Source organism: Euwallacea similis, chromosome 3, assembly GCF_039881205.1.
Source record: "Euwallacea similis isolate ESF13 chromosome 3, ESF131.1, whole genome shotgun sequence".
Lineage (NCBI taxonomy): Eukaryota > Metazoa > Arthropoda > Insecta > Coleoptera > Curculionidae > Euwallacea > Euwallacea similis.
In genome coordinates, this window is record NC_089611.1 from 2,308,730 (window position 1) to 2,326,518 (window position 17,789).

Sequence of the window (17,789 nt, forward strand, 5' to 3'; positions counted from 1 at the left end):
AATCTCCTTCAATTTTCTTCATTTTAGGACTCTGATTCTTATCTGTTTTTAGGAGACTCTCTCTCATTGAAGAACTCTTATGTCCTTAAAGAATTTCCTTAGCATGACACTAAATCGTTTTCTATCTTTTTATATACTCAGAATTAATTTCACACTCTTCACTGGTTCTGGGTTGACCAAGCAATGGCATAGCCCCTTTCGTAATAATCGGTATGAATATTCCAAAAGTGAACTGTCAAAAAATTTAAAGATGAGCATTAACAATTCACCTAGAATTGCCTCAAGGATTCATTCTCTAGGCCTCCGATTTTCCCTAGAAAAGTTTCGGATTGAGTACCGACATCATGCAATCGGAAAACTCCCTATATTCCAGGGACGTATGGCGGTACATTTATGTAAAGTTGTAACTTTTAAATTCTGCTCTTGTGAATGGGCAAGCGCTTATAATGGACGCCATTTGCCATACTCCTTGACCGTTTTCCTTTGGCATGTGATTCTGATTACGGTTAACAGATGGCGAATTCAGGCATCCGCCCCAAGGCACAGTGCACGCTCAGTGCAGCAATATAGCTGAACATCTCGACAATCCTTTTCTTATTATGACTTGTGTTAACATGTTAAATGGACGCAGATAGCTTCGCACGCCATGTTGGCTCACTTGTGCGGGTGCCCGAATTGGCCATCTGTCAACCATAATCATTGCGAGAGCCGCGCAACTGCAGCTCGTTTGGAACGATTAATTCAAATTGAAAATCAAAGGACTTAAACGAGAAGCGTTTTACCCCGACCGACCATCCGACCGAGTAAAGTTATTCGATGGTTCGCCGAAGTGATCTGTCTATTGCAGCCGTTACTAATGACTTTGAGGGATAATGTCCGACTAAGCAATGTTTTGGGCATTTTTGCTTTCCAAAGCAACATCTTTCGGTTGTTTTGGAAACACGTTGACCGGTAGCTAAATTATTGGTAAGGACATAGTTCGCATAATTGACTAATACCAAAATAGATTTATCATCAAAATTTTATGTTTACGTTCAATTTTTTAAGTTTAATCGCTGATTAATCAACACAACTCGTTATGATTCTAATGCATGGCTTAAGGATAATGCTAATTTTCTAAGCCTCATTCAGTACGTGTTATGGATATTTTCGTACGTGGTCGTGGGAAACAACATACAACTTAATAGTTTTTGCTGTTTGCTATACGTTAAATTTCTAATTCCAGAGGATAATAGAAGGAAATGGAACAAAAAAAACATGAATTAAAACGGAAAACGAGGGTTCCATCATTTTAGATTTGTTGTTTGGCACTCATGGAATGATAGATCATACGTCGAGCGATCTATCACTTAGTTTCTCTCCATTGCCATTTCGTCGACCCATCACACCATCTCACGAACCGTTAGACGTATACAGTTATAGCCATTTTTTGCATAGTCAAGTACTTCGTCTTTATTAATCCTAAGTCAACCGCAATTCTGTCATATTTTTCAAATTTTTGATCATGCACCGGAATCAACACGTTTCAGTTCCAGTTTCTTCCATATTCAAACCGTATTTTTATGGTTTTCCGATGTTATTCTTCGAGCTACTTCTGCGCTGAAATAAATTATTTAGGAATGTCAGTATACACATTCCAAGGCACCCATCAAATCCAGTAATTTTTCCAGCGGAGGCAATTCGACAACCAACATAACGGATCCAGTCAGGAGCGACAAGACTTATCATCCTGATGTGACTGGTGAAATATCGACATATAAGGAAGTCTGAGGAAACAGGCCACATTTCCCTTATCGAACCGATAATTAATTATCAACGACCATCGGCAGCGGCGGCCATGAAAACCATTTCCAATTAATATCTCACGGTACCACCTTAATAAGGCAACAATATGCAGATGCGCCGGGCTCTATCCAATCATTATGCAACATTACTCAATAGTGAGAAATGAAATTACGCACACACATCGTTTATTATGGGAATCACGATTCGGCCTAACCGGCTGACGGATAGCGGTACCACCGCACTGGGTTACCAGCGCCTCCTGAGTACAGTTATACAGCCCGTTAGGTTCGCTGTTTGATGGTACGCGCCGCGCCTTTGTGCCGTTTTACCTCTTTCGATTCTTCGTCTTCTTCTCTCCATCTTCTGCCGTTTGGTCCAACAAGGTCGTGCCGCAGTTGGCACTGGGTGAATAGATCGTTGACTTTTGCCATGTCGGTGCTGTGTAAATATGAGGTGTGACGCTGTAATGTGCTGTGAATGAGGTTGTAGTCATTCTTGATTAGGAAAGGAGAGGCTGTATCAATAGAATCTTTTGTTTCAAGAAATTTCTTTTGTTCGGTCAGGTGTTTGATCCCCAATTATCCATTTTCATGAACCGTTCACAATTTGAAAGGTCCTGATTAAACTCCTCTGTTTGCGTTATAATGAAGAAATCTTAATCTGTTTCAGTCGAACGAGTTCAAGTGCAATAATTCAAAATGTTATTTTTTGAGGCTGGTAAAGTTTTTCATGTTAACATTAATAAATGCAAAACGCGATGCGAAATGAGGTAAGTTAAATGCCTCAACACACGAACAGAGAGAATTGAAAATCAGAAGTTGGACAATTGTAACATGTTCCCCCTGATTTCAAAACCGTTTTCATTTGCAAGTTTTTCCATACTATTTAAATCTCGAAAATTGGCGAATTGAAGCAAAATTAGATGGAAATCGAAAAAAATTCAAAACGTGTTCAAGTTTCGTTGAATCATTGTAAATATGAGTGTATTAACAATCCAAGGATGCAGACATTTAGAAAATATCTGGTTAATTATCTCAATAAGTTCAAAAAGCGATTAAATAGAATATAGAAACAATAAATGATAGGAAAGCAACGATAAGAAAATAAAAGTTTTTAAATCGACTAAACTGACTTAGACATGGGTATCATATTTAAACAGTATTTAATACGATAAGCCATATGATTGATGATTTTCAAAAGTTCCATAATTTGCAGATTACCTCCTATATCCAGAAGTTGACATACTTTCAGATTCAGTGGCTTTTCCGGGGAAATGATTCAAGATAAAAAAACAAAATAACTTCATTGTGGAAATATTAAAAAAATATTTGATAAAAACGTACGAAGCAATAAAACCAAACCACCAACATATTAAACATTTTAAATAAATATTTTTTAAATCATTTCAAAAATTTCCTACGCAATTTTATATATCCCAACCTATGCAATTCCTATTAATAACTAACATCAGTGCATTTATCACAATAATTTTTTACAAATAAAAATTTTCCAAATGATTCAAGTACGGCTCAGAAAACTGAGGAATACCAACTAAAAAACTAAGAACAAAAACCTGCGAAACCATGGCAAAGAAAAACTGATAGAACATCGCATAAATAAAGTAAAAGAGATACAAACAAAGAAAGATAAACTCTAGCATTGATATGTAGTGAATAATTTGACGAGGAACTTTACACAATCCTAAAACGAAGCACATTAGAGACTGAAAAATAGTTATAAAATTATGACGTAAAAAAAGCTGATCAAATTAAATAAACTGAGAAAAAAGGCATCTAAAGCTCTGGACGCAGAATTAAATAATCGTACAAAAAAAAGAATTAAATAAATCAAGAGAAATAAATATTTGAAATCCATATCACAAATAAAAATAATCTAAAAAAATTTTAGAAGTAAGCTCAAAGTGGTGAAAATAACAGGGAAGCAGAGATATATCAAATAAATATATGTATATAAGTCTTCCTAAAAAAATAGAGAACTTATGAAAAATCTAAATAGCTAATGAGGATTGACTTTTGACACTCTGACGTAACAATTGACAGTTGTTGACACTGTGACAAACTGCTGACATGTTAGGCCATTCTGCTACATAACATCGAATAGAACTGTTTTAAAGCCGAATTTATTATCGATAAATTTTTCCGTGTTTATACATTTCTGAAATTTGCTAACAGTAACGTCAAATTGAAATGTAAAGTTATAATTATTTATTGTTGTTATAAAAATGATCTACCGTTGCTGTAATATCTAACCGGTGTGTATCTTTCCTATGCTCATGAGTAAAAAAACTTCCCAAAGTAATTTAAAATTTTTCGATAATGCGCACGCGCAGCAGAATTTAAAAAAGACGGAAAATACTGAGCTTAAACCTGATGATTGCGACTTTCATAATAGTTAATTTGATATGAATGTGACCAAAAGGAACAGAATTCGCAATTCGCCAGTACATATACACCTGGTTTAAACTTTAAGTCGCCTATTAAAAGGTATTTTCTCCAAATTAAAAAAACCAATATAAATCGCATAACAATCGTGCAACGTTGCATTAAGCCGAGAATCCAGCCGTGCGTTGCAGGAACGCCGTTTCGTGTCCGCAGAGTAGGCGAACTTTTCGTGTGACGTCACTGCTCTTCCGCGTACGTCACGCGAGGGCAATAAACTGCCTTGAAAGGTCGGGTTCGGATAAAACGCGAGCCGCGCTGTCGCTACCGCCCGCTAGATGGCTACACTGCATTTTATGTGATTCATTAAGAGATCGGAATTCGGCCATTCACGGAGAGATGGCGACACTATTGGGATTATTTTTATGATATTTGTAATTTAATGATAGGTGAAAATTAATTACTATAATTGTACCAACAGTATTAATGGATTTTTCTTAACCCACGAATATATCAACATCAAGAAGAGCATGAAAATACAAATTTGACATTTTTCGCTTTTAAAGGCTTATTAAATTCAGTGCACCTGTTAAACTCTTACAAATTAGCTGCCACCGAATTCTTTTTGTAATGATATAGACCCAAATTGCCCTAGATCGTTATAAAATACCAATTAAAATTATTTATTAAGGCTTAATAGATTGTTAGCATAATAAATTTTCTTGTGAATAAAACGAGTGTGACAGTGGCAGCGCTCGATATTCTATCTACAAAGTTCTACACCGGCGTATAAAGCATAAACCATTGAATATTAAATTATTTTCGAGATTTATTAATTGATGGCTGTGTAGAGGGGATAAAAACCGATATTTTACGCAAGACTCGGCGGCTTCAAAGTGGGTTTTTTCGGTCGACCCTGTACGGGCACGTCATGTCGATATGTCGACGGGCAAGTACAGACAGGACGTCGAATGCAAACCAAAAATGAAAGTTTATTAATCAATACAACAATCTCAAAATTAACATAATCACTTTCAAAATTTCGTAATCAAATGAGCGGCATGTGGATGAAAATAAACGAGTAGTAACAAAAGAATTCCTGTTCATAATGGCTCGTATAAGCAGCCTAAATGGCAATTAAAAGATTATGTGTTTTGGCCTTTTTAGATTCTTTTTATGTGATTTTTTAATACTTTAACTTGGCAGTATTGATGAGGGTCCATGTTCATGTGAAAAATGACACGGTTGAAGGAAAATATGAGGCTCCAATAGAGTAGATGCCATCTAGAATTGGCAAATGTCAAGTTTTGATTAATCTACAGATGGAGCCCCAAGTCACAATCGAAGACGTCACTTGAACAAAAATGGATGAGCAATATAAATATTTCTTAATCTTTGATTTGACATACGCAAAATATGAGTTAATTTTGAGTTCATGTTTAATAATGCTTAAGCAAAAATTGAAAAATATCACGCAATGTAGATGATAAAAAATATTATGCATGCAAATGAACGAATTGAATTGATGGATCACATTTTTAGAAGACATAACCTGACTTATCTTAAGACCTCATGGAGAGATTAACTTATCATACTTCGCATGTAAAATCGTCCATACCATGAATTAACTTATCTTATTTTGCATAATAGGTTTTTTTTAAAACTGTTTTATTGTACAAAAAAAAACGTAATACAACGATCAGACTTGTAGCATGACTGCTCGCAGAAAATTATGAGAAATAATGATGTGGTTCCAATAGTTAAGGGCGGTTTTATATTATCCCTTCTAACTAGAACCATATGGATTCCACTTGTCCATCGTATCAAGCGTCTTTGCACAGGATAATTTATGTTCTGAGAAAAAACATGGAATGAAAAGCAAATGACCATAAGGTAACGCAGATGGCTCCACAAAGAAGCACATGGTTAAACGACTCATGTTATCATGATAGTTTGTAACAGTTTTGTAGCAATTTTTAGTTTTGTTCACGAAAAATAAAAAATCTATAAAACCTACATTAACTTCGTAAAAAGAACTATTTCAGAAACTAAATTCAATAAAATCATTTACTGATTACGCTGGCGTATGACGCATCTCTAGCAACAAATGAGATCATAAAGGTACCTATTATCGTCCAAACGGTTTAAGAAGGCGGCTACATCATAATATCCCCATATAACTGTGCGGTAAAATGGTGCCGTAGCGGTGCCCTTAAATCGTTCGGACTCCACACGATGGCCTTTCACTCAAAAAATGGTACCAATTTTAGTGGAATTCCGGAAATTACTTGTTATATTCAAGATTCCATAATCAAAGGACAAACTTAATTTTCGCAATTTCCTTAGTCGAAAATCTGGCATTATTATGACGTCATATGGCATTTTTACTTGTAACAGTAACACACTCATAGTATACAATGTCATTTTAAGGTTACTCTACGTCATTTCTATATACAAATTCAAGTGCTTATTGGTTAATTTACGGGCGAAGTGACAATGACGTTCCGAATACTTTACAGATTATAATCAAAATTAATCTTTTTGAAAATTTTCAATCATGTTTGAAATAAGTAATACACTCGTGGTAATAGACAGTATATGGTTATATATTATACAACGTAAACTAATCTTCTTCAATATCTGAAGATAGTGATGTAAAAGAAATCATTACTTGGACATTGACTAATGATAGTTGTTATTTCTTTTTCAGGTAAGCGGTCTCTCATGGGCGATAAACGTCGTGCAAATGTCATGTATGTATACGTAAGTGTATAGTTATGTCTGATTTGGTGGTGTGGCTAAAACACTTTCTAATTCTTTAACAATTTGTTTTGTGAGAGTTTAGTTGATATCTATCCTGATGAGAATCTATGGCAAACATGAAAAAGGTGCCTTACAGAAATCTCTGAAAATATTGTACGGTTTTTTTCGTCTTGCAGTGTGTAATATTACTCTAATAATTGGATATGTGATACGACATACTACTCTGCATATAACGCAAGATATTCTTATGTATACCTCTCTTCGCTATGACTTACACCATAGAAGCCTTAAAAAAGACATGTAATAAAATAGTGAAGTAAAATTGAAATAGTGTGCCCATGTACAGGATGAGTCGAAATGAACCGTCTCGTTCTTGTTTAGTTATTGGAACGTTGCAGATTTTTTTAAGTTTCATTAAAACCTGTTGAACATCTCTTTTAATTTCTGTAATACGTAGTCCTTTTGATACCTATTGCCCAGAAAAGAATACTTTTGCTTTTACTTTACCACTAAAAGCAGCTGGCGTGACTAAAGCGAGAAGTGGAACGGCCGAAAATTCAAAATTAGCATATTATTGAAAATATAGGATAATTCTGATAGAAAGTTCATTTCAACAATTTTCCTTCCATAGATAGAAACTTTATCCATGGAGAAAGACTGTGTAAAAAAAATCTTTGGTTACGTCATAAACGAAAATAACAACTAAGTACGGGTTGATTACAACACTAAATCCGGTGTAAGTCCGGTAAAATAAATTCTGAGTCTATTGCTCCTGAAGGTAATATACAGGGTGATTCATTAAAATGAAACAAATGATAGCTGAAGATACTACACGTCAAAAAGTGACAATTGGAGAAAATATGCTTCATCCGAAAGTTGATAGTTCCGAATATACAGCATATTGAAAATTAAAATTTTAATTCATTTTTTTTGCCATTACTCGGAAAATATTTAGGTTAGACATTTGAAAATTTGTAAAGTTATGTTTTTTTAGGTGACGAATAAAATACATTTTGCGATTTTCGCGTTGTTAATAGAAGGCGCCACTTACGGCAAATTTTACATAATTTACATTTAATAAATTTATACCCTATAAGTCCAATATGAAACTTGATTCAAAATCTGAAAGAGCAATCATTTTTCCATTAATTATGTATTCTTGGTTCGTTTCGATATTTCGATCCGTTTTCGAGAAAAATCTATTTAACGAACACTATGTTTAAATTTAATAATTCATAATAATCTATTAGCAATGCAGAAATTGCAAAACGTATCTTATTCGCAACCTAAAAAAACGTAACTTTACAAAATTTTCAAGGGTCTAACCTAGATATTTTCAGAATAATGACATAAAAAATTAATTAAAATTTTAACTTTAAACATCTGTTATACAGGGTGTTATTTATGTATGTGGCCAAACATCACGGGGTGATTTTTTGAGTGATTTAAAGATGAAAAGATCATATAAACATAGATCTGGTGATGCTTCGTTTTCAAGATATAGGGTGTGAAATTTGTTTTTTATTGTTTCATATTAAAAAATAACAAGAAAACGCAAACTAATGTGATGTTAAAACTTGGTGACAGTTTTTAATGCAGTACAAAGGAATTTTTTAAGCTAGAAATTATTGGTCTCCGTTTACTAGTGGCGTGCACAGAAGGAACGTCGGAAATTTAAAGGAACTCAAACAAGAAAATATTTTATTAAAGCTATACTTTAACAAATCATACGCAATTTATTTTAGTAAAAAAACATTTAAGAATAATTACCACGAACCTTACAATAGTTGTTGAAAATGTTCATTAAGATTTTTACGAAAAAACGATTTTTTAAAAGTTTGACACCCTGTACCTTGAAAATGAAATATTACCGGACCTATGTTTTTATAAATTTTCCATCTTAAAATCACTTAAAGAAGCGTCCCTTGAACTTTGGCCACGTACTTCAATAGCACCCTGTATATCCAAAACTATCAACTTTCGGCTAAGACATATTTTCTCCCATTGTCACCATTTGACGTGTAGTAGGTATCTTCAGTTTTCGGATGTCCCATTGCTAATGAACAAGCCTGTAGGTATACTACCGTATCTAATACTTCAATTTATAACACAAAACACAGTAGTAGCGGATCTAATACTGAAAGAATATTTTATCTGGCAAATTCTATAGATTTGCGACAATTTAAAATACCAATCTTTATAACCCGTGCCAACCGATACAATTCAAAGCAATAAAAACGCAATTTGTTATTGTGCCAAGCCTTCAAATCTTGCAACCTTCGAGGAACCATTGACCCATGTGTTTGTAAATTTGATTTAAAGAAACGACTTTTAAAAGCGGCCATAGTGGGAGATGAAAGTGGAACCCATAACCGTTAGCTTCAGGTCTACAGCAGATCATAGATACCAACAACATTGTTGCATAAGGTTTATTGGCAATTTCGACAAGTTTTTGTCAATACGCATGCACGTATGAAGAATTATCGTCAAGAGTGCAGACTTATGCAATGTGAGGTGTCAGGCAGAACCACACCTATCAAAGACTTTGCTTCGAGCATGCAGATTAAGTTGCTTCCTCATGCTGCGCTATGGCAATTGACATTTCGGATTTCTCGCCCAATCAGATCGCTATCGATAAAGGATTGATTAAAGTGAAACCAAACAAAAAAATCTAAAAAAGGAATATCGGGTGTAGTTTATCCAGTATATCTAAGTAATCTAAACTGTTAATTGCCTGAAAAAACGGCATCAGATGGGCGTTACGCAATACATTGGTGGTACTGCCATTTATCTGCCGATTTCGTTTCGTTAATTATTTATGTTTTACGTCAGTTTTGCAATCAAACGTTGTTTGCCGAATGTTTATGAGTTGTACCTGCCGCCATTGGACAGTGCGTATACTGCGTATGGTACTCTGGGGAATGTAATAATCGTTAATTACGGTGGTGGTACTTTATAAGCTCTAGACGAAGAAGTCCTAGATGGTTTTATGGCACCCACAAGGTCTTTGGTGCAGTCTGTGAAGACAAATTTTTATACTAACTATACAGAGTGTCCCTAAAAGGTTGGGCAACCTTACTATAGAGATGTTTGAGGTGGGAATATAGGATAATTTAATCACAACACCACCAGTTTGCTTTAACATGAAAGTTGACGATTATTGAAATGGGGGGCGTTAGTCATGTATTTTTTATGTCTTTTGTATTTTATTATTGTTGTAATAAAATATCTCAAAAAGGTAGACTTATGGAGATTTTCATAAGGTGGATGGGAATGCACTTGATTCTTTTCTGAAGCCATTGTTTTTACCAAGTAGTCCGTTTTCAATAATTTAAACTAATTTTAAAAAAACGAAAATATATTTTACACTTTAACACCCTGCATTATGTAAATGATGTTTTATGTGGATTTTCTCATCAATAGTAGCGAAATCACTTTTACCCCTACATAAAAAAGTTACTGTACGTATACTAGTTTATAGCGTTTAGGGGGATGCACAATACTCAATTTGATGATAAGTTTATGTTTCTTTCAGTCAAGACATTCTAGTAAAGCTGCTGATTACTTTGAATAATTTGAACCTCACTGTACGGTGCAAATTCGATTCAAGCAGTTTTAAAGATTAGAATCAAATCTTGTAGCACAAAATCAAAGAAGCTGAACAAAGATTTTCTACCGGCCTGCTTATTAGCTTAAAAAGAAGATACTATTCAAACCCGATGTCTATTAATCTGCCATTGTCCATTGTTGCCATCTTATGCAATAGATTCATGATAGACGCTTGCATTATATTATCTGGTACATGATCCCTCTTGTACTGGTTTAATAGATATTTATATTTAAATATATCTGCTGTAAAAGATGTGTAATATTTTTCTTTGGGCTCCGCCTCAAAACACGCTAATAGCTTAATAACCCTGAATCACTCACGAAATTTGGCTTGCGGACGCCTTCACACGTTTCCGCCTTATTTTCTTCTTTCTTCTCGGGTTTCATAAAAAGAAGCGCACATTTATGGCGAGAGCCACGCGATATGAACTCGTAAATCTAATAAGCGCATTCTTTCCGACTCGTTTAATAAACATTTCATCCGGGTGCCAAGCTGCTTTGAGTAATGAGAGACGAAATGAAAAAAAGCCACTCACGGGACGCAAATAAAAATATCTCCGCCAACTTCCTTTGAGGGTGATAATTGCTCTTAAATTGGACGAAAAAAGTAATCTTTTTAAATTGGAATCTGCAATACATGGGCCCAATGAATTTTATTTAAAACTATAACCGTTTCTGAGATTTTTAGCTTGTAATTGTGTGACATCTATCCCTCCTTGAATTGTCGAGATATGAACTTCCTTTATAACATTTTTTTAGACTTTCATAGTGTCTCTAAATAAGAAGCCCTAAAAAATTATTTTTTTTTAAATTTCATATGAGCCATATAACATCAAATCCGGCAGATTGAAGAGAAAAAAAGAAAATAAATAAAAGTACTTCGAACTGCTATTTTTAGATCTCAAAATTGTATAAAAATTATTAATTCTCGAATGAAACTCCTATCTTAAATCGTCAAGGTACTCCCATGAATTGTGTCTTTAGAACATGAAAAGTCCACATTAAATTCGAGAGAAAATCAGTGGCGTCATGAGTCAGAATTAAAGAACTGCTATAGCACATACACAATGTTTTCTCAATAAATGATAATAAAATTGGATAAAAAAAGGGGGGCAAACATTTCATTTCCATAATACGGGGTGTAAAATTTATTTTAATTTTCCTAATTAATTTACTGAAAATTAGTATTTTTAATCAAAATTTGCCTCTCGGTACTTAGCGTAATTGCTAAAGCTGCCAACTGCCAGCCCATGCACTTATAACCAGATTTTTATTAAAGGCGCAATCATTGATAAAATATAAAATAAATCGAATTGGGTTAATCAAATTGATTTTTCTAACATATACTTTTTTTATGTACAAATGTCTTAAACTATCTTAAAACAAGAAAATGCTGAATACTTAAAGGGGTTTTTTTCGGGATTTAAGAAATTATTATTATGAGTCTGCAAATATTGGCTTGCGTCTTCTCAGAAAATGTCTTTCGGGATTTTAAGCATTCTAAAATGCTGCCAAAAAGTTAAAAAGATTTTTTTTTATTCTGGAGAAATTCCAAGACAAATTTCAGAATTAAAAAAACAATTTTTCATTATTAATTCAAATTATGGCACCAACCTAAAGACGAGCCAATAAGGAAATTTCCTGTTGTGAAGGGAATCAGATAGGAAGGTGTGTTCTTAATCATAGAGAATTAAATTCCCAAGATCGATAAAAAGTGGTTTGGGATACAAAATTGGCCACAAAGAAATAAGAATAATGTCTTGGTGAAGATAGCATGATAATTTATGACAAAAAACTTGAATTTATGGAGGATGTTAATCAAATTGGAACTGATTACTGTGGAGATTAAAATTAAATATTAATTTGCATTAAGAAAGTGCAGTTTTTATTTTTATCTCGAGAACATAAGTGGATGTCGTTTATACTACACCAATCAAAATGCTGATTAAGTTTACATATTTTTACTCAATACGGACGGTGCTTGAAAATTGACTGAAATTTCTTTTGCAACAGATCCAACAGCATTTTATTATCTCCATCAAACAAGACGTCGAAATTAGCTCGTTGTGAAAGAGAGAAAATTAATGGCTCCAATCTATCCTTTCCGCTTTGCTTACTTTCAACTGCCATCCATTTAAGTATTTTCGGCATTGCAAAAAAGTCATGAAGGGGCCCATTTTAGCACCAAACTGTGCGTGAAATCCGTGAAATATCATTTTTGAGTGTTGGCAAAATAAACCGCGAATTGCATCCGGTGGCAACCATCAAATGGAGTTAAGAGCAATATGACTTAACTATCTAGTAATATGGGTCATCGAACGACATATGCCTTCAGCCCCAATTGGTATTCCTGCGCCGCAAAATGCACTTTGCATGCATATTAAAAATTCCTGAGCTTTACTTCGTGGGATATCGACGTCGCAGAGCTACGTCACGGCGTAAAACATGGCGTCGCCTTGGTAACCCACTGTCGCCTTTGTATGGTTAGTCGGCAAGGCAATGGGTTTTGTTGTAATTTCCCTGGTCAAAAAAAGATGAAACTCACGTCAGAACACCTAATCTACTTTTTTCGTATTTTTCATCTTTTAAAGCTGCCGGCGATTAAAAGAAATTCATTAAAGTTTGGTATTTTTAGAGTTTACCCAGAAGTAGGTACAATGAATATGAAGTAAGTAGCAAAAAAAACGTATTTCTCGCAGAAAATAAGCGTTCTATTCAATTAAATTCATTAAAAAAAAACGTCGTATGGATGTTTTAAAATTGTAATACGAAGTCGATTCTCAAGAAATAACTGAATAAAAATTCGCACACTCGCACAGGTATATTATACATATAAATGTGAGGGCAAAGACCAAACTTTCACGTAAAGTTCACATTAAATTTCGTGTTCCTTTATAGCCACATCGGATAATAAATTATATATCATTAAAGAAAAAACCTTTGTAGCGAGATAGAGTGAGAAGAACATATACATACACATACATGTGGAACCATTTTTTCCCAATCGTCCGGGCCACGTCGGGTTCTCACGGTTTTTATCTGAGAGTACAGTTTTGCTACCCCATAATTTACGTTGCATAAGAATGGTTAAATTCGATACAAAGCAAACAGATGCGATGAATCGTCGAAGACATATGGTACCTAACTGGATTTTTTAGATTGAAATACGAGGAAGCTGATGAGAAACACCCGCTACCTGATGCGGTACCTGTGGGGAGTCTATCGATCAAGGTGCAATCGGGTCTTTAGTATTCACTGCTTCGTGATTAAAAATGATTTAAAACAGAGCTGAGAAAGATTTAGTCCTACTCTCCGCAGCGTGGCTACAGAAACTGGAGGTTTCTTAGATATAACTTCCTTTTTTATAATTATCAAAAATGTAAAAAAGAGGATGTCCAATTTGAGAACCACGAGTGAGAATCGTTTCCGGTCTTGAAGTGTCCAAGCAACATGGTTAAGTTCCAAATTTAAAATTGTATCTACCTGAGAATCTCGAAATTTATCTAAAGTATCTGAACTAACTTAAAGTTTTTCTTATCACCTCTCATTTTAATTATCTCTAGAGAACCCCTTTAGAATTTGAGAGACATACTTTTATTATGTAGGAGAGGTAGGAGGAGAGAGTAGTAACTGAATTTTCAGATTCTTAATTCAAACTGGTTATGACACTTTTGCTGGTCCCAAAATAGACTGCGAAAAAATTACCATTAACTATGCGAAATGCCGAAATTCGCCCGCGCACAAACATTCACATTCGAGTAGGTATATAATTAACCAGAGGTGGTTAACCCAGGTAAAACGCCAGTGCGAGCAAATTATTTTGGACGTTGACCTATATTTGTCAAATTAGCACTCTGTCTAGCCGGGTTCTCTTTATTTAAAACATGTCCTAGGTTTACGTCACTCTTACTGCCCATATTAAAATCAAATCTGTTTGATTTTTACCAGTTGCGATAAATACTCGACAATGATTTAAGCTAAAGGTTCTTTGCCCCCGTTGGGACGAATATCTTATAGACTAAACCAAATGTAAACTGGTTAGTTTACGTTAGATCAGGTTAGAGCAGCAGTTATATTTTAAAAATTGTCGATACGATCGGTAATACAAAACATTCTAAATTTGAGCTAACAATTTCGATTTTCTGATAGCACTCCGCGATTCAAAAATTCCTAAATGGAGGCCAAAAAATGAACAAAGAGAAGGGACAAACTTTAATTGGAAAACCTTTTTTTTACTTCAACTCAAACTTGGAAAAATCAAATTATCTCAAATTCAAACCAAAAATTCTAGTATTGTAATCTCACAAGAGGATAAAAAAAGGAAAATCTCAAATTATGGATATTAACAGATTCTGCGGTATAAATTTAGGGAAAGCAAAGCAAAAAAATACAATTTTTACCAGTGAAATCAATTTAGAGCTTCATTTCTGTGTTGAAAGAGTAGAAAGTTCCGAAAAAACTTTCCTAATTCGAGATATAAATTCTAATTTAGTAATCCCTATTCAAGTGAGAAAATCTCAAATTGCAGATAAAATTAAAAATTCTGCTATCACTTGGTGTCAGACAGGTTTAAAATGAAATTGTGGATAATGAAATTGGGATATGATCCGAGCAGACTGTGGACCTTTGACCAGCTGACACTTTGTAGACTGGTTAATTGGTATAAAGGCAGACGTGCGTGCGCTGCCTGAGTTACTGATTTTAAATCGGCCAATAAAGAAGACCGATGGACTGCAAGAATGCAAAGATGCGCCCCGATTCGACTCAAAGCCGGTTCTTCAATGAACACCCTGCCGAACTGCATGTGAAGCAACTTACAGCCAAGGGCGGCCATCAAAGAGTCTCTATCAATTGAGAAGGTGTTTCCTACAGCTGCCTTACTTCAACATTCAACTGCTGGTAAAGCTTTAAATTTATTTTGAAAAACACTTCATGTGCCGGTTAGTTATTCACTGTCAGATATCGCTCCCTAACGGAATATTGAAGAACCAGTGCTAAACTATCAGCGACTGTTCAGTGTATAGCTGTTTTAATCTAAATTTCAAAGTTCTTCTGAAAAGTGTGTGAGGACAAACCCTGGCCACCTTGGAGTCGTTTCGAGCAAATTTTCAAATTTGCATAGCGTCTTTCCCCACCCAATAACTACTTAGCAAAGCGTTTAATTTATAACCGAAACTAAGGCCTCATCACCGTCGCATATGTGCGAGGATGCATGCGATTAATCTAACCCAAGTGTAATTCTGAGACCGAGCTTATAACTCAACTGCACTCTCGAGACACTTTCCACGTTATAAATGATTATATTTACGGCTGCCAAGTGATTTAAACTTTTCGTGTAAATCTTGGCGATAATATTTAAAAGTAGGCCAATTAGTCTTTTGAATTGCAATTGCATTACACGCTCCTTATTCTGCGAATAGCAATAATATTTCTATACAAAATTGAAAAAGAAAACTTAAATCTAGAAATTTGTCTACGCCACAATGTCAAACTTGTCAATCAGAGGCATTTGTTTTGATAATAGAAACCAGGCGTGGTGCACCACCGAACCAAGTGGTCAATTTCATTTTGCTCTTGGCCATATGTCACATGTGCCGAACAGTCGAGATTGTATCTTTAATGTCATAAAAGTGCGGTTTGACGAATCGGTACTGCTTTTCTGTACGGCGATTATGGTAATGGTACCAGTATTGATTCGCGATTGTCAGCCATAGATACCAATGAGGAACGACTTAAAATGCATTTTATGGTTTATGTAGCATTTCTTGAAGTAGGTACTGTAAAGTGATTTGTTCATTGCTGGCATCAATCGAAGTCATTTCTTTGAAGAGTTCGGCATATTCCGCAATACCACTGAAAATAAACCTCAGTTTGTAAGAGCTTTACGAAAAATTCACAATTTTCACTTCTCAGTTAGTCATAAACTTGGTAATATAGAACCAAGCCTATACACTTAACAGCGCAGTATTGGTTTAACAAGACGTTGATATACACTCAGCCAAAGGCTATCTTTACTCCATCGTCTATTATCTTTATATAAGAGTAACACTTGTTATTACGTAACTTTTATTATCCATTATTACCGTTCCCTTCTAAGATCATCCTGTTTAATTGGACCGCGAAGAATTTAATAGCACCGGCACTAGAAAAAATTATTCTGAACGCTTAGTGATTACTCGGACAGAGATTGGAAGGTAAATTCTTGTCTTTCGTGCAAATTCGAATGAAATAAACAATAGTTTTTAAACCAGCGAGTGTATTAAGGAAGACGATTAATGATCGAGACCGAAACGCTCGATAAATGTCAGATACTGACAACATCATTATACGTCATTTGACAGACACATGACGCGTACATGTGTTTCATATTATATTTATAGAATATATTGTTTTGCAACAACCCTCATCTAAATCTTTGTCGATTAATTGTAGTTCTCCTTTTTCAATTATTGCATGACCACACTTCGTCACAAAATTTATATTTAGGTTTTGTTCCTTCTTTAACTTTTTTTTCTCTTCAGATATTGGAACGAGGTTCTACAGGGTGTCACGAAAGTCCGAACATTTTCAAATATTCGATTGCGCAGGGTGGCCCTGGTCAAAGTTCTAATAGGTTAACTAGAGATTCTACTAATAAAGTTGAGTATTTTTTGCAGATCCTGATGTTTGAAGAAACAAGTATTCAGGAACTTTTAAGTGTATAAAATTTCGCTAACTCCCTTTGGAAAATGTTTGCTGATCCCATCTTTTCCGTGTGCGTTTTATACTGATTTTGACATTACCTCGGGTATACCTATGGATGTCTTATTATATCTGATGCAAATTTGAGAAAATTCCCTTGTCTTGCGAGCAATTGCAAGACTAACGACCAACCATCAGGCACAAATTGTCGTCTTTATAGCCCGCGGTAAGCATTAAAAAAGCTGTTTTAGCCATTTGTCTGGCGAGTTGTTAACCTATGCCGAACACCAACCTCTCCATCTCTCCTCTCAAGTTGAAATGTTTAGGTACTCGCATATATGGGCACCGCCGTTATTGCGTAATACCAACTCGCCTTTATATGGAATTAATTTGATCGTTATTTATTTGATTGAAAATGCGTTCCAATTCCCATTTGTTTGCGTCTTGCACACGCGTTTTAAGCCGCAATTCGCACCTGCCGCTTGTAAACATCATCGGAGTTTCAATATTCGAAACTGCCGATGTGGGTACTACTCAACCTTGCTGCGGTTA

The 17,789-nt window shown here is 34.9% G+C and overlaps 1 protein-coding gene across 2 annotated transcripts in view; it reads left to right on the forward strand.

The window, feature by feature from the left end:
- Nucleotides 1-17,789, forward strand: part of Hr3 (Hormone receptor 3) — a 73,479-nt gene that overhangs the window by 11,855 nt on the left and 43,835 nt on the right. The window lies entirely within an intron of this gene.